This window comes from Cynoglossus semilaevis, chromosome 1 (assembly GCF_000523025.1).
Source record: "Cynoglossus semilaevis isolate Cse_v1.0 chromosome 1, Cse_v1.0, whole genome shotgun sequence".
NCBI classification, from domain to species: Eukaryota; Metazoa; Chordata; class Actinopteri; order Pleuronectiformes; family Cynoglossidae; genus Cynoglossus; species Cynoglossus semilaevis.
The window spans coordinates 32,374,366-32,393,103 of record NC_024307.1 but is presented as its reverse complement, the minus strand read 5'-3'; the positions used below and the strand labels follow the sequence as shown (position 1 = coordinate 32,393,103).

The 18,738-nt window shown below is 40.5% G+C and overlaps 1 long non-coding RNA gene across 1 annotated transcript in view; it reads left to right on the top strand.

Moving 5' to 3' along the window:
• LOC112487641 (uncharacterized) overlaps positions 1-9,918 on the top strand; it is a 52,741-nt gene extending 42,823 nt beyond the window's left edge. Inside the window, exon 4 of the long non-coding RNA XR_003050933.1 lies at positions 9,247-9,918. This is a non-coding gene — a long non-coding RNA (uncharacterized LOC112487641). The remainder of the gene's footprint in view (positions 1-9,246) is intronic.
• Positions 9,919-18,738: the final 8,820 nt, after the last annotated feature.

The following is an 18,738-nucleotide window of genomic DNA, read 5'->3' as shown; positions in this document are numbered from 1 at the left end:
GCGTGCCCCGGCACAGCGGTTGGGAATCACTGCTGTAGTGTATTGTAAATAAGTATTGTCTCAATTGTTTCTCTAAGACTGATACAAATGTTCTACTTGTTGTTTATTTTATGGCCCTGTCTAGCCCACACTGCGTGTCACCCTTGATCAACACCTTCCTCAAGTCAAATGTGTCTTTATGTTCAGCTGTTACTGCAACCTCCAGTTTAACCATTTGTATGAATGCACAAAACTTGGTCTGTCCTATGGAAGGCATTACAGTACGCTGTATTTTATACGTCAAGTGTGCCTTTAGCTTGCCAAAAGAAATCCATTCATTGCAGATGTATCCAGAGGTTTTAGCTCTCATGAAAGATTGATTTTTTTTTCCCAACCAGTTCTCATCTAGAATAAGGGATAAACACCAGGGCCAAGGGATCTGTGGTGCCATGCCACTGCATGCAGAATGGACCAAAAAGCACATGAAGATAGTGTACTCGCTCACACACACATACAAAAACGCACAGAAAAAAAGGAGCAAGACAGCAGTTGTTCCGTCTCCTCCACTTGCTGTCAGACGACCCACTATGTGGATGATGGACACAGTATCCAACAGCGCACCACAAAGTATTACAGATATTTTGCCCTCTCACACACACACACACACACGGGCGTACGGGGGGGCAGGCAGATGTCCCACAGCGAGTGACGAGCGCCATAAATATTCATATATTCACATGATTGCAGAAATGTAAATAAGTCAACAGTCGTGAAATTGCCAGCATCTGGTCACTCTGGGGGAGAAGAGGAGGATGGAGATTTGAGAGAGAGCGAGGAATAAAGGGGGAGGTGAGGTGGAGAGAGGAAAAGGAGTGATAAGAGTCAACGGGGGGGAGGGGGTGAGGGAGGGGAGTCAGTGGAATCACTCAGATTATTTTCCACTTTCAGCATAATGACTCTTGCTTGGTTTCGCCTGCAATTACTTAATGATAACTGTCCTGGTGAGCCGTTCCTGTTCTGCGTTCTTCAGTTGGAGGGAGGCAGCAGTAACGTGCGTGGCAGAATGGGGGAAAGGTTTGGTTGTTAAGGGATCATTGTGATGCATGTGTTTGCTGAGGGCACGCTGTGATTTTAAATATACACATTAACTTCATGAACCACGTTTCATGGACATTGAACATGAAAACTGTGGAAATGAATCTGAAGCTTTTTGCCCTTTTGTGCCTTATATGGAACCAATAAGATGGGACACATTATATATGTGTATATATATACAGTGGAACCTCAAGATACGAGCATAATCCGTTCCAGGACCGAGCTCGTAATTCAAGGTGCTCGTATCTGAAATCATTTTTTCCCATAAGAAATAACAGAAAAAAAAAAGATCAGTTCCAGCCCCCTAAAAAAAACTCCCTTATTAGTGCTAATAAGGATGGAAAGAACATGTTTTAAATTGCTATAGAGACATACACACACACACTGTGATATAAAATAAAATAAAATGTGGTTTTCGATATGAGTTCTTACCTGTGAGACAGACGACACAGTAGTAGTTAATGGAGGCATGTTGTGTGGAGGAGGGAGGAAGGGAAGGAAGAGAGTTGGCCGTTACGTGGACACTTACAAGTACACTACATATCTTACATAAACTTAGAATTACCTTAACTTATGCTTTTTACGACTTGTATCGTTTCTTTAGCGGGCATCACGCTCATATTTATCGACAATTTCATGCTTTATCTCCATGGTCATGGTCATCATGCGGTTCTTCTTCTCTCTACCATGCTTACCATTCACTCTATAAGAATAATGCACAAAATAGAGAGAAAATCACGTAGATAACACGAACACAATACTCACGGAACACAGAATACTCACGGGAGATGCATACGGAAGTCAACAAACAAGAGTGAATGAGTGAGGTGTCGTGGACTTCTCAGAGTGCTCAGCCACCTAGCGTCGGTGTCTGTAAGCGTGGTCGTATATCAAAGCAAAACTTTGCTCGAAGGCTTGCTTGTATCTTGGAATATTCATATGTTGGTACTGTATTATTTATATATATATGTGTGTATATATATATATATGTATATATTTCAACATTAAAATTTTAAAATTATTCTAGTAGAATTTACCAGCAAAAAAAAAAAATTTTTTGATTTTTACCACAGGGAAAAACCCACAATGGTATATGCAGGTACTGTTTAGTATGACACACCCACTACATACAGTACATATAGTTTCACAGTTCTGAAAAGTTGCAGAACGGCCTGTGCCATATTGTTCTGCTGTTAGCAAGCAAGTCAAAAACATAATATGCATGTCAAATGTAACCTTGATTTTAGTAATATATTTATTACATTGGTCTGATTAATATTTTTAGATACAGTCAGGCTAAATTTGGTCAATTGCATTGGTCCTAAAGGCCCACATGTGGCTCCGGAGCCACAGGTTGGGACACCCCTGCTCTACAGTCACTGTATGGGATATACAGTCTTCATAGTCCTAGTAAAGTGTGCACATTATGATCATCATATAATGCATGAATACACGGCCAAAGTAAATTAAATCACACTTTAGTGCAGTTTCCTAAATGAGGCACAAGTTAATATGTGATTTAATATAATATTAAGATCCAACTTTCAAATGTTTGTAGCCTATAAACATACAGTATATATGTATATATTTATATATATGTGTGTGTGCATATATATATATATATATTAATAGGTTTGATATTACCAAACAGAATCTTTTCCACATTTAGCCTGAGCTCAGATTTATACTCCGTCACATGTCAGTCCACATTGTATTTCCATGAGCCAGGCTCTGCTGGACATTATACACATTCATGTTTAATATTTTCATATTTTTAATACCATTTAGCTGCAGGCTCTCTGGCGCAAAACCACCTGGATTGCCAAGGGGTTCGGATCCAACTATTAAAGCCGAGATTTTAATACTTTAGGAAAGAATAATTTAAACTGTACAGTATAAATTACCATGAGGGTATTTTCTGTAATGAGTAGGGGATGAGTTTTCTGGCTTTCATTTGAGCTGAGCCACATCCATTCATGCAGCGCTGACCAGACTGTGTATAGATAACTGTACTGACCAGACTGTGCTGGGGAGGCACACAGAGGCTCGTGCAGTATCGTGTAAAAAACACATTTTACTCAGATTTTACTGTGTCGACGTCTGACCTAATGGAGCCGAAACTTTGAAATTGATACTATGTGCGATACTGCGAGTACAACCAATTGGTGGTTTTATAGAGTAGGTCAATATTTTCCTAATGTAGTAAAATAATAATTACTACCTAATGTCATACACATTTAGCCAATGCAATATTTTTTAAATTGGCAACAAACAGGTATTAAGTAAGAGCGCAGTCACCTTATACTAAAATATTTTAGTATATACTGTATTAGTATATTGTATATTACTGTAAGTAGTATTTTAGCATATATTTTTTGCGTATTCAGAAATCACCAGTCAAACTACCTAAATATATGAAGATTCCTAGTGTATTCCTGGACAATCGACGTATTTGCATAGAAGCACATTCTCTAATATTGTTCAGTTCAGCAGAGTAAACTCAGCGATGTACCACTGTCCCTTTAAGAAGCCATGCTTTCCTCTTCCAATTACCAACATTATTTATCATTTATCAAGATTACGACCTGAAATCTGACAGCGGTTGTGGCGCACGCTGAGTAACGACGGGCCAGTTTGTCCTTGTGCTTTAAAATATGTTTCAAAGGATGAAAAAGTTCAGAGGTTAGTGTGACTGATGATGACATCAAAATAACCTTGATCTCTATATCAAACGACAACATTTTTTTTCCCCCCCCGGCCAGTATTACACCTACAGCCAATGGACGTTAAAAGCCAAAAGCCTGTACATTTGGCCAAACGGTGTTTACCTTTGTGGGAGGATGTAGTTTTCACATGATAAAAAGAGCACAGTGTTTACACATGAAAAGGTTGGCCACAGCTGTCCTTACAGCCCATTATAGTCCCATCGTGTTTAAGTGGAGGTGTGGGTTCATGTGTCCAAGGTCTGCGGTGATTGATGGTCCTTCAGAGGCCTCTGGGCTTTAGGGACCACAGTTATGACCTCTGCAGAGGTGAGTGGATCAGCAGCTCCACTTTGACTGACTGCATGCCTACCTGGAGGTCCACTCAAGCGACCTTCTCCACCATGACATGCACACATGGCTCTTCATGCATACGTTGTGTGTGTGTGTATTTGTGTGTGTGTGTGTGTGGATGCACATTTCTCGGTGTTCTGCTTAGTAAACAACAGTAAGTAAACATTCTTAAACATTGCTCACATTTCTATTAGACCTATGGGCTGACAATTTAGACCAATCGCCGCACAGCATTTCCTATGTGGATTAATTGTAATACAATCACTTCAATACAACCAGGAGCCAAACACTGACACACACCTAGAGGAATATAAAGATAATCAATGGTTAAACTTGTTTGCACAAAATATTTTATTCACTATCCTAAGTGGTGTGTATGCACTACATAACATGTTGTGTGTGTGTATTTGCAGCCCCAAGGTCAATTGGCTGTGTGTGTGTCTCTGTGTGTGGGTGAGAGAGCGAGCGAGAAGGAGAGAGAGAGAGAGAGCTGTTAGGTAACTTTATAAGAGTGTGACATCTGCCAATTCCCACTGTGGACATCCATTATACAAGTGATGGAGAGAGACAAAGACAAATACAGTAAAGCAAGTATTACCCCGCAGCAAAGGCATACATCCACACACACACACACACACACTGGGTGAGGTCTTAAATCTTCATCAGCGATGCCTGCTTGCCCAAGGAAGAGTACAAAAAATCTCACTGATGAATGGCTTTATATTAGAGAGACAGTGAATGTGTGTGTGTGTGTGTGTTCATAGTCACCTGATGAAGCATGTGTATTGGTTTGGCAGTCTATGGCCAAGTGGTTCAAGCTTTGAATTCCAGCCTATACAGGACTGTTGTTTGATTAGCAGCCACCAAAAACCTCCCACCTCCCAAGCACACAGAGAAAGACCCGCCCACTGCTCTTCTGTCTTGTGTGATCAGGTCCCAGTCATTAACATGTGGGACAGGTCACTGGGTCACAATCTGGTACCACATTCTGATTAGACGACAGCATTGTCTGGTGTTAGCTGTGTCATAGAGGAAGTACACGTGCAAGTACAAGTATGACAATGCAACTTGATAACTCAAACATCACGATAATAATAATGATAATGATGATAATAATGATAATAATGATAATGAAGATAATAATGATAATAACGATAATGATGATAATAATGATAATAATAATAACAATGATGATAATAATGATAATAATAATAATGATGATAATAATAATGATAATAATGATAATGCCTGAACCTCCCAAGCATCGTTTCTTTTTAAATGCTGAGTTCGTGAGCGTCTGCGGGTCCTGTACAATAACACAGCTAATGAAAAATGTGGAATTCTGAACTCTGCTGTAGGTCAAATTAAAGATTTAAATCCATCTCCACATGTCACTCCCACCTATTAATCCTCTCTCTGTTTAGGAGAAAGTCATCTTTATCCACTCCAACATTCTTTTAATGACATCTTGGCTTTAATTCATTTGTTTGAATTGAAATGACAATGACACCACAGTTTTGCCCAGTCTTTATTTTCCTCTTTCTCTTGTCTCCATTCCCCTTTGTTCATCCTTCTGGACACCGGATGAGACGTGCCGGTCTGTGACAAATGACTTTGGAAGCAATTGGTTGAAAAAAAATTGATTGATGGGATGATTGACTCAGTCATTAGTCTTTAATTAAAACTTGTGGACACCCCCTGGCTGAGCATCAGGATAAGTAAATATGCCTTCTAAAAAAGTAAATGGAACCAAGAGAGTATTGTAGTACCTATAAGTTCATAATAGTTTAAAACAGGCTAAATATTAGCTATGTTTTTGATACACATGTCTGCTTTGAACATTAGACCTATTTTGGTGTTTGGGGTTTTCATATACTCCTTATATACACATTGGTGAAGAATAAACATACAGTTGTCTGCTCATGGGTCCGCTCTCTAATCGTCGTATCAACCGATACATCACACCTATTCTGGTGCAGGTCTGCATGCGTAATTTCTTGCAACTTCTTCGCGGTTAGCTCTTGGAGACAAAATCACTGTTTCTGTTTCTGAAAAACTTTCACATTGGTCCTTTAGTTATTGGGTTTGATAGTCCTTAATCTGAGCCTAGTCCAACCACCTTATTCATTTAGTAAGGTTGTCGTCTGAAAAGCAGTACAACCTGATACTGCGGTAAAGCTGTTACACAAGTCATCCAGTGGGGTGCGTTTTCCCCCTGTAGTTCAGTGTCTTGTTGCCCTCATGGTTGTTTCATTTAAGAAGGTCTACAGTGTCAGTGGTTTGGAGGTATTTCAACATCAGGGACGAAGACAGGAGCAGGACTGACTGTAAGATTTGTACTGTTACAATACGAGTACTTTGACAAAACACTGGAAGATTTGCTGAGGACACAGTGGACAGATGATGAAATCTGTGTTGTTGAGACTTTGTTCAACGATATTGTGTTGTGACATACCAAGCTGATGATTTGACCGCAGTTATTTAACACAATGCAAAGAGAGGACGCTGCCGCCACAAATACCCTAGAACTCCATTTAACTCCATGATTTCTCTACTGTTTCACTTGAATATCAGCAGAATTATTTATTACTTATTGTGTTAAGAAATGCCCGCTAAGATTTATCTGAGTGCCAGATGCAGCCATCAAAAGAGCCACGTCTGGCTCGCGAGCCATAGGTTCCCGATCCCTGATATATTGTATATCATCTAATGTGACAACAGTGTCACATTAGGGTTTTTTTATGGGGTGAAATATCCTGTAAATGAGCGGAAGATAAAATGACTCAATGAAAACATTTTCCTTCTTGTTGTCATGGCTGTCACTCAGACACACTGAAACACAGAGCTGTGCCTCCTACACTGCCTTTCAGTTTATTGAATATGAATTGGTGTCTGCCAATACATAAATGAAAATACACATACTCAGTAATCTGCTCTACAAAAACTCCATCTGGACAGGAGTATGAATGAATATGAAGTTTTTTGTCCTTATTCTCCTAGCTGCTGTCACTTAACGCGACACCAATGTGTGAGTGCTGAGAGTGTCAGAATAGTCAGATGTTTTGCGACCTCTGCTGCTTTGGTTAAACTGCTGCTATTCCGACTTAATCAGTCGTTAAATTGCCAGTAAACTGACCTCAAAGTCAGGCTGAAGTGCAGAGTTATGTGATTACTTTTGTGTTTTCACCGGTGCGCTCGTTCTCCCCGCACACACTTTCCATCAGTGCAGCTTTAAGACCAGTGCGACTGACATCTTTAAATGACTGCGTCAAACACATAAATGCACTTGATCACTCAATGCAGCCTCTGTTGCCTGCCCACTCCCCCCCACCCTTCCACCCTCCCTCCGTTCCTGCGTCTGTGAGTGTGAATCCCTCCCACTTTCATTGACAAAACGTGTGGGTGTGTGTCTGTGTGATGGTTTAAAAAAACACTGTAACACACACAGACACACACCATGGCAACTCTCTGCAGACCCCCCCTTCCCCCCTATACACCGTTCTGTTTCATTCACAGCGCATTGCCGACCATGATGACTCATCCTACGGTGTGAAAAGACGTGAATGGCTCTCCTGTGTTCATCCTTGCTCTTGGTTCAGTTCCAGACTGTTTTGCTCCCTTTGTCCTTGCCCGTCTCTCCTATTGACAGCCTCCTCCTCCTCCTCCTCCTCCATCACACTCTGTGTGGAATGCGACCACTCCACAGCAGAGCCCCTTCTCACTCAGATGTTGATGGACAAGAGGAGTAAGTGGCTGCGACAAAGGAGCACCTGTTTTATATTGTCTGCAGCTTGAGCGGGTTGACAGTCACCTCATGTCACCTTGTTGCAAATTACTGCTACTGTAGAAAAGCACTGAAGGCTTCGGAATCAAAGTCAGAGCCGTGCTGAGCTCACAGTTCACTCCTGCTCAACAGAAACTGAGAGGAGAGACCACATTGGACACATGGAAAGTTAAAAGAACGAATAAAGTGTCCAATATGTCACTTCAGGAGTGACAGGGAAAGGGAGGTTGCGATACACTTGCGATCTTTTTTGTTGTTGTTGTTGTTCACAATACAAGTTATCAAGATTTTTTTTAGAAAAAAAAACGAGCTACAGAGAATTACAATAAATACAATAATTATTTCTTTGCAAGAACAATGCAAAATACTGTTACTAACTGACATGGCCTTGTTTACCTCTTAAAATGAAAATGTTATTGTTCAATAACAGACGTTTCTTTACAGAAGCTCCTCTTATTAAAAGTCAACTGGTCTGGTCTTAGTTAACTCGCTAACTGTCCATATATTCAACAACAAAAGAATAAAAAAATATTATCTAGAAAGAGTTCTTTTCTCTACAGAAACACTGTCAGTGGAAGGAGTTCTTCCCACGTTCTGTTTGAACACCCGAATGTCACTTAGGCTACGTCGGGACCTGACGTCTTGGTTTAATAGCAGGTCACAACCAAAATTTTGGCGCCACCTACTGTACTAGAGTGAAGTGCTATGGTATGACCAGTGACTCTTTGAGATAACGCAGCCTACTCCTAACACCTTGATGCAGGATTCATTTTTTATTTCAACCTATGCGAATTGTCACGCATTTGTACAAACGTTTAATGGATTTGCGACGCATCACCAATTCAAGAAGGATGAAAAACACCCGGGATGAATCGCCGACTTAATCCAAACCCTATCCTCTGTGGTTGTTGACCTTTGAATAAATAGACAGGAATAGACTCCGACTTTTCTCCTGTTTCCCCTATATCTTTCCTTTAGCTGTCCCTTGAGTGCTCTACTTCTCTGGCATGCACACACACACACATTGTGGGCCCAAGTGGATTACTTGGCTTTTTAGGTTATTTGTAAGATGTTTTTGAGAAGTAAATACAGATTTTTTAACAAGAACATACCCAAGCCCTTCATAGTGAAAAAAAACTTTCTCCGTCCGTTTCCTTTTTTTACTCTTTCTCGGCCCAATGTCAATGGAGGTTGAGATAACACACACACACACACACACAAAGGGAGAGATGAGGAGTGAGAGGTTTTTTTTTTCTATACCCCATCAAACTAAGTGCAAAAATAAATAACAGTTGTAGACATTTTCATGCATTCTGTCCTCGCCTGAACTAGGTGGCACATGTGGAAGGAGGAGAGGCGGGAGAACGGGAGACTAATGGCAGGATGAAGAGAAGCTGGTGGCAGCGGGAATGACTGACATCCCAAGCGTTGCATTGGTTTGATCACAGACAAACAAGACAGTTATTATGATCCCATTTAGAAGAAAACAAATATCTAAACAGCAGCGTTGCCTCATGTGACCCTCATTTATCATTTTTAATTTCACTAAGTAGTTTCAGGCAGATTACCAGGCAACAGCTCTGTGTACCATTACCAGTTCAGAAATTCATCAACCCAGTTATAAGTATCCTGATTGTAAATCACGGCGTTGGTTTTTATATGGCAATAAAATGAGATGATCCCGTGGTAATCAAACATCTAATTAAATTAATTTACCTATGATACTAATGCAGTTATCCAAATCACTTGTGTTATTGACATGCACTTCAGTGTGTACCTTGCAGTATATGTATATTCTGTTTACTGTTAAGCCTTGCACCAAAACTGATTGAAGACTTTTGTCTTTAGTCAGAGACCAAAGACACATTTGCAGTAATGAACTGTACACTGGGATGTCCCCCGTTTACACTTCCTTTCAAGGACACAACTCCAGCAACGGCGCAGCTGCTCTGAGCATGACTAATTTGGTGTTAGTTTAGCAGCCACAGCAAGATGCTAAAACGTTGTACTGAGCTGCACAGTGGATCTAGAGTTAGCTGCTCGTTTAAATAACGTTAGCTCCAGCTCCGTGGCTTTTGACAAGGCTCAAGACAAGTTTGTCAAGGGACAACACTGCTTTACCCTAGTCCATGGTGTCACCAACATGGTGCCTGGGGGGCTCCTGGTAGCCCCTGTGGACTTCCTAAGGTGCCCGTTGGGTATGTTTTAAAAATAAAGTCAACTAGTCAACAAGAGGCTCAAAAAATGGGGGTATGTTTAAAAAATAAAACTAGTCAACAAGAAGGTCAAAAATTGTACTGTTACTGTGCTTTTTGAATCAGTTCCACTTCCAATGATATTCAAATGGGTCAATGACGATGGTAAGAAGAGTGTCTACTATTGTCTGTCCCAGAACTTATTATTATTACATTGTTGGTGAAGTCTGTATCAGACAAGTAGCTCTTCCAAATACCCTTGAAGGAGCTCTCAGTTTCGGAAGGGTTGGTGACCCCTGTCCAAGTCTAAACACTACTACAGGTCGGACATGAAATTGTGGTTGGCGAGACATTTTTCATAATTTATTTAGAATTTACAAAAGCATGAATATATTTAAAAGTTATAATATCCTTAGCCTAACACTGCCAAATTGGGGGACTGCCCCTCCACCCCTTAAGGGGGCAGCACACTGAGGGTCCTAGGCTTATGTCACATGTAACTCAATTTTCACCGTACATATCGATGTCACTCAGCTACACTAACACAGTGACATCTTAACTTAGGACATACAAACATCAGAAGAGTCTGACTTACGCCTCGGAGCCATAATGAAGGGCAAAAAGTTCCCAAAAAACAACACCAACAAAAGAAAGCGAATGTAGCACAATCCACTGTATGGCATCCGATTGGTAGATGTAAACAAAGCCTTCATGTGACGATATATAGCTTTTAACGATGTACGTCGGAATGATGGGAAATGACAAAGTTATTTTATTTTGAATTTATCAGCAGGATGATTCTTTTTCAAAAATGGCTAGAGTTCTATTGGATGTGCTTGACATTACTGCCTGAAATCCAGTACTGATTTTTGACCACAGCAACCACAGACTCATAAGTAGCCCAAGTCTTCTCAGCAGCTGCAAAAAAAACTCACAAAGCTGCAACCCTTAGTATCTTCACTTTTTTTTTTTTTTTTAAACGAATAAAAACTGTGATCTAAAGAGAACGGGAAGTGACCTAGTGGTAAACTTATTCACGTTGCAACTATTTTAAAGTGTGGCAGGATGCCTCCTACATACCCCGATGATAGAGCTTTAGATAATTTAGTGATGTGTCCCAGTCTCTGCAGCAGCTGATGAATAATTACAGGCTCTTTTCACACACACACACACACACACAAAGTAAAACTTTTGCTATGGGATCAAGAAATGAGGCCACATCCTACAGCTGAGACAAATGGACACACTGCCTTAGCTGCACTAAGCTTTGTGGCTGTGGGGTCAAAATGAGGATGTGATGTCGGGCGGCTTGGTTGACAGTGCGGTTTTGAGACATCCATTCCTCCCGGAGTTGTTACCCTGCCGATAAACTCAACCAGTTTTCCTTGAGATTCAATAATTGGAAAAAGTAGTGGGTGTAGTCAGAGGCTGCGAAGTAAGAAGTGGAGTTTGTATTCTAGATAGTAAAAGTGTGTCAGGTCTAATAGTCTGTCTGCTTCCTTCTCCCTCCGTCCTCTTTGTCTGGTATTTCCCTTGCTTTGTTTGTGCCACGTTTGCCACTTTATCACACATGACTTTGCGAGTCTGCTGCTGCTGTTCTTGCGAAGTCCCTCCGGGACGGTAGCTTCCCTCCTTTTTTCTTTTTTTCTTTTTTTTTTTTTTGTGTACTTCGCTCCCCTTTTTCCTTCTGTTTCTTTTTCACCTGCAGAAATGAACAGAGGGAGGGTTGACGGAGAGGGGCGGAGGGAAAAGCAGCCAGCCTGAGACAACTCCTTGGCGCTGCATCAGCACTCACGTCCTCTGGAGAATAATAAAAACCGGGGGATAATTCAGCACTGACGAAAAGCTAATGAGGGATGGAGTTGACGTAGGAAGGGGGAGTGGGGGGGTGGGGGGGGGCACGGTGGATGATCGCAGGTGGTCTGTCGTTAAGGTGAAACCACACTTGGAAGAAACACAATACTTCATAGGGAGCGACGGCTCTGATTGGTCTGATCTTCATATTATTGTCTTGCCTAATTAGAATTAGCACAGACATTCAGACATAATATCGACTATCGAACTTCACCTATTCTGTCTCACTCTCTGAGTCTTCATCTCTCCTTTGGTTTCCTCGACATCCTAGAAAAGTATGTAAAAATATGAAGAAAAAAATCCTGCAGTGTCATGCAGGGAATTCTAACAGGTGTTTGTATCTTTTTTCTTTGCTCCACACACTCTGACTTGCTCTCTCTCTCTCTCTCTATCTCACACACACACACATACACACTGCATATAGCTTAGTACATCATCTTCACACCGAATGTTTCTCCTGCTGTTCTTGACATAAGCACTTTTTTTCTGTTGGGCTTGTCATTAGTTTGGGCCTGTCATCAAATTTGCTGGGAATGGAACATCCAGTGTGTGTGTCCGTGTGTGTGTGTGTGTGTGTGTGTGTGCCAAAATTCACCCCTGAGCCTGTGTAGGAGACATTTTTAGGAAGGTTTCTTTGCAAAGATCTGGCGGTGCTACAAAGACAACTGTATTGATTTGAGTGTCCAAAAGTAAAGGAAACATTTCCCTGTCTCTGTTGGTTTGCTTGTTTGAGGACTTAATTCCTTCCCACAATACAGAAAGAATGGCATTTCTACGGCCAATTTCATAAAAGTGTGACTCACCTGATACTATTCCATCTGATGAGCTCCAGTTCAGTTGAATCATTTCATTGGCTGAGGCTTCAGAATTGTCTGAGATTTAAAAAAAAAACAAAAAACAAGAATAAAAAAGCTTCATTAATCCCTTGTGTGAAATTTGCTTGACAGCAGCAGCATTAGATGGAAAAAAAAACACACACACACACACACACAAAGCGCTGTAAGTCTCTCCATTAAAATTATTGGAGTAGTGTGGTGCAGTGTTTTAAGTACGGTAGTAATACCAAAAATTAATAGGAGGTATAAAAAGAAAGCTGTTGACTATTAATTATTGTTTATAATGTCATACTAGAGAAAAACAAAATGAACATAAGTTAAGACTGTAGTTCTCAAATAGTGGGGCGGGCCCCAATGGGGGGGGGGGGGGTGCTGTGTATTCAACTTTTTCAACAGTATTTTCTGTACAGGTTCATACACGAAAACAATGAAAATAATTTGCAACGTTTGCTTCGCTTTCTCACTAATGATTGTCTCTGGAATACTGTTACCAGCCAACTGTTTTTTCTTGATCCACATCAATAGCAACTTTTCCACTTCTTCTAATGTCTGAGATCTTTGCTTGGTGATCACAGTCACTCCTTTGACAACCTTAGCTTCTTTTATTGCTTCCTTGTTCTTAATGATGGCACAAATCAACGACCATGCTAGGCCATACTGTAAAGGCAGATCTGAAACACGAGCCTTGTTCTCATGCTTTCCTATAATCTCTCTTCACTTCTGTTGTTGTTCTCACTACTTTTCTTTCCCATCGTGATTTATGAAATAAAAAAAAATTAGAAGAAATAGAACAGTGCAAGAAATACCGGCAAAATCAGACAACAGTTAGCGTGTGTACTCCAAGGCAGACTGATGCCACACACTCAGTCACTCAGTGATCACTGGTACTGTCTGTTGTTCAACAACCGAGTTATGGTACGACAACCGAGGCAATTTGTGGTTAAAATTGTTGTTCGACAATCTTTTTTTTTTTTTTTTCGAAAAGGGAGACATTGGACAACCAAAGTCCAACTGTATTAGTTCACCCTACATTTTTATGTGAAACTTGACATTATTGGTGGTTATTCAATCTAGTACATGTTTTAGGCATGTTTCCAACCATTTAACTTCCTACATTTCTTGACTTTTTTTTTTTATCAAATACAAATTTAGGTTTTGATAAATTGCCTTCGTTGACAGATAGCACAGCATAGCCTGAAACATGACTCGCCTCTGCAGCTGGACTGACAGTACTGTAGGTCTGATTGTCTTTTTATTGACGACAAAATTCGCTGGAATGCAGTCAAACCTGTTCGGTTCCTCGGACAGTCGAGTCCACCCTCAAGCTGCAACAGTCAACAGCTCTGCAGGGGCAACGCTGCAGACGCCCATGCATTAATGAGGAGTTTTACAACGGCTCCATTGTGCATCAGTCAATCAGTGGAGAGACCATCAGCCTAATGATGTGTGATTTACAGCAGGCTGTGGTGAGCAGCACAGATAGATGAGCGGGTTACTGCTCCACAGCTCAACCACAAGAGCTGCAGCTAAAACCATACAGTGGAAGATTAAAGAGTGGGGGACACACCCGGCATGTGTGATCTGCATTGAAGATAAAAATCATAGGGACAATTGCACTCTCTCTCTCTCTCTCTCTCTCTCTCTCTCTCTCTCTCTCCCCTGGTCGTCCTCTCCTCTCTCTCCCCTTGTAATACACGTGATTCAATAATCGAGATTAATGCACACCGGCAAAGGAGCAAAGTTGCAACAAACACGTGCGGGTGGGATCGAGTGTGAGATGTGTGTGTGTTTGTGTAAGACTGTAATAGGTTGGTGATAAGGGCTTCAGAGGACATTGATTAAAGATTCAGAAGCACTGAAGTGTTACACTGACCAGTCACCAGAAACCAGGAGGGATTATGGCACGGTTAGGTTTCAGGTGTCTTTCCCCTTCTTTTTCTCCCTCTCTCCATCTCCCTCCCTCTCTCTCTCTTGCTCTCTTGTAGACACACATGCGCGCACACACACACTGGTATTTCGTGTGGAGTTAGGTCAGTGAGGCGGGAAAGAGGTTGAAACATTGTGCTCAGCTGCCTAAACATGTCCAGGTCAAGGTTATGGTTTTATGATAGCTTCACTGACCACATATGGGAGGGGGGATTCCTATACACACACACACACAATCAAACACACACCTGAGAGAGTATTTTGTTCCTGCAGAATAAACCTAAGATTAGAAGAAGTTTCCAAAGACCTACTGGTCTTGAATATACCTTTAAGGTGTGTGTGTGTGTGTGTGTGTGTGTGTGTGTGTGTGGTGAGCAAATGTCCTGGTTCAGCCCTAGTTTCTCAGTGACGGACAGTCCACTGTGATGATGTTACAGCCTGGCCTCATTCACACACATTCATTTTCACATGTGCGTACTAACGGTCTGCCCGAGGGCTGAGGTTACACTGGCCTATTTACACGGTAGGTCACAATCGGAGGCCAAAGCTCCGGTGTGAGGACACATTAGCAGCGCAGATGTAGGACAGGGGCAGAGGGATGCAGTGGATCCTTGACAGAGAGCCTGCACAGAGGAAACAGTAAAGTTCACCTAAACAAAAATGTTTATTATTTTGGAATTGGTAAACTGAAAACATAATTTTTTTTGGCAAATTGATGAAGAGAAATTAGAAACATTTTAACAGGAAGTCCATTATTTATTGGCAGTGTGACTTTCCCACTGCTGTGACTATTGTGACCTACTTTCTGCAAGTGCAATACTCTTGTTCAATATAATTGTGTAACACTTGTATACTGACCATATAGTAATGCCAACATTATCGCCGTGCAAATATATATATATATATATACTTTATAATCCGCTGACTGCTACCTTAATTACAGCTTTATTTTCTCTGCTTTGCTTTAATTATTTACGCTGATACATTGATCTGGCAAAGGTAAATAAAGGTTTCTGAATGTGAATCTGAATGTCAGCCTCCTTCCCATAGGGCAGATAAGGGTTAAATTGAACATTTGAATATTAGTTTTCTACACCTTCAATTAACATGCCTGCAACATTAGCATTTGCATAAAGAAGGAATTAATCTGTTTGCAAGTGCCAACAAGCACTGAAGCTTAGCCAAACGTTTATTTATTCAAATTCTGTGATTCGTCTTCTGTGGACTTTTTTTTTTTTTTTTCTTCACGAAACTAAAGTCATACTGTAGATGAAATGTCAGGGTTGGAATGAGGACAAGCAGAATAAATCCTGGCTTTACTTTAACCTAGAAAATGACAGCATCCTGCGCCTCTGACAGAGTCATGCACAACGGCTGCAAGTAAAATACGTACGAGTTATAACAAGATGACATTTTGGGGGGAAGGTGCCAAATGACACCTGCCTGAGTAGAACGGAATGAATTGATAATCAGTATTGGATGCCTGTTGGTGCTGCGTTTGAGCTTAAATAATGTAAGCATGTGGTACTAGTGTTAATTTGAATATTTATTGTCAACAGGAAAAGAATCCAGACAACTCCAGCAAGCAGTAAAAATGTTGAGTGTGAGAAGATATCAGGCATTAGTGATGAGTGAGGCAGAGCTGGCCGTGGTGCTGATTTCACTCACGCTTCTGTCTCATTTAAAAAGGATGTGAACTTTGTTAACAGGCTTTCATCACTGATGATTTACAAATGGAACGTGTGAAATATACATTTACACATACAAATGAAGAAATACATACACACACACACACACACACACACACATATGTATGTATGTAAACTCGGAAATATATACAGTACATGAATGTGTATTAGTATAGCAATAGTTACTAATACTAACTATTATATGTCATGTCAAATGACAAGTAGTTCACTTCCACTTCATATACATACTGTATATAAATACATTACTACTGGTAACTATTGCAGCTATATTATTACTCTCTGTACTCCCTACTTAACTACTTTAATGACGGAGTAACTACTGATTAATTATTTTAAAGTAAACTAGCAATTTATTACCTTTTATATCTTGTTCGTTTATTCGGAGAACACACTCCAGCATGGACACATCTTGAATAAGAATGTTTTTGTCCAACCTCTAAGATGTGGTGTGGCACATCTGTAGGGACTAGTTTCTGATCTTTGACCCTTCAGTAAGCTAGGAGCAGAGAGCTCTCTTGGATCAAGCCCAGTAAGGCATTATGTTATGAATAATTGTATTAAATGTATTATTATGGTCTTGATATGGTTCAAAGTTTTGTCTTGTGTGGATACTGGAATAAGGAGGTCATGTTTCATTTGAACAAATCATTAGACAGTTTCTATCACCAGTTGTTTCTATCCCTCCACTGGCTGTGTCTCCGTTTGGACGCCGATCATGTTTCTGTGAGAAACATCTTCCCCCGAGTCTACAAGTGCAGAGCTGCGTCTGTGCAGCACAAACACTGTCCTGGAGCACCCTCTGTTGGTTCAGAGTTGTGTTGCAACACCTCACTTAAACTCGTTCGGTTACTGCTGGAAATAACGAGGCCATAAAATGTAAAGTGAAATACACCAAATTTATTTCATGCCAAAGCTTAATCACTATAAACCCTCAGAAAATAACTATATTGAATACAACAAATCAGTCATGATGCTAGGAAGATTAATTTGCACTTAATTTGTTCGAATACAATCAAGTAGTGAAAACAGATATGAATTCAGGAGTGATTCAGTGCAGTCGTTCCTCTTTCAGCACCCAGTATATTTGTTTGGATGGAGATATGTGTGACAAAAACCAGAGTTCTTTCACCAGAAGAAGATTAAAGACATAAAGTGGATACATTCAAAATGCAGAGCCAGTGATTTATCCACAGAAAGTGAATGAATATTTAAAATAATTCAGCTAAAATTGCAGCAAAAAGAAACAAGAAAGTAAATTGCAGCAGTGACTGAACTACAAAGAGAAGAGTGAACAATGGTGGGTTTCAAGCACTCCTGAGCAAAACAGGTAGTGAATCCTCCTACGACGACTCCAGTAAATCTACAGTGAAGTAGAGCTGGAGCAGGCAGTGTGAGTGACAGCCTCTTCCACAGCTTCTCTGATTGCATATCTATAAATGGAGTTCTTTTTTATCCCAAGGTTGTGGAAAAAAAAGAAAAGAAATGAACAACCTGATTCTGTCAGGTGTCTACAAATTTTTAAACTAGCCTCATATCCACAACATCTGGACACAGGAATATAACGAGTACCTTTTGTATTATCTTTACTCTCTAATAAATAATTTTCTTTGACTTTTTCATATCTAATTTAGTTAACAATCAAGCCTGTCTTTGACAAAGTGCTGAAAACTCCACTTCCTTTTTAGCAGCGCGCACGTCCTGCTTAGACATTCGGTTCCTTTCCACACTTGTCACACTTTGGTTTTTCTTCAGATTTGCTTCACACACACTGTATAAACACACACGATCCTCAGTAGTATAAGCCGAAGCTTTAAAAAAAAAATCCACTCAGGGGTTAGGGTGACATTTTTAGACACTAAGATGTCACAATGATAACGTACATAGAAGTAATCATGTGCTTGTAGTGTGGTCTGATGGCTGCAGCATTTAAGAGCCGGGTCAATCCATGTTACCCAGAGTAGTTTCAGTGTCTAGACAACTGCAGGTCTATAACTCATCCGTGTAAAAACTGAACAGGGAAAAAAAAAACTTAGCAAAGTTAGGGACGTAAAACACAGTAAAGCAGGGAAAACTGCTTGTCTGTTCATGGTATCTTGCCATGAACACCATTTGCTGATTATAGAGCTGTCAGTCAGAAAAGCTTTACAGTGTGAGTCGACTGTCTGTGGCCCTGAAAGCACCACGCTAACACAAGAGGCAATTGCTCTGCGGAGAATTGTCAAGAAAAGTAAACCAGAAACAAATATGTAATGGAGACTGAAATAGAGAGGTTTCAAATATAACAAAGGAAAGAATAAACTGTAA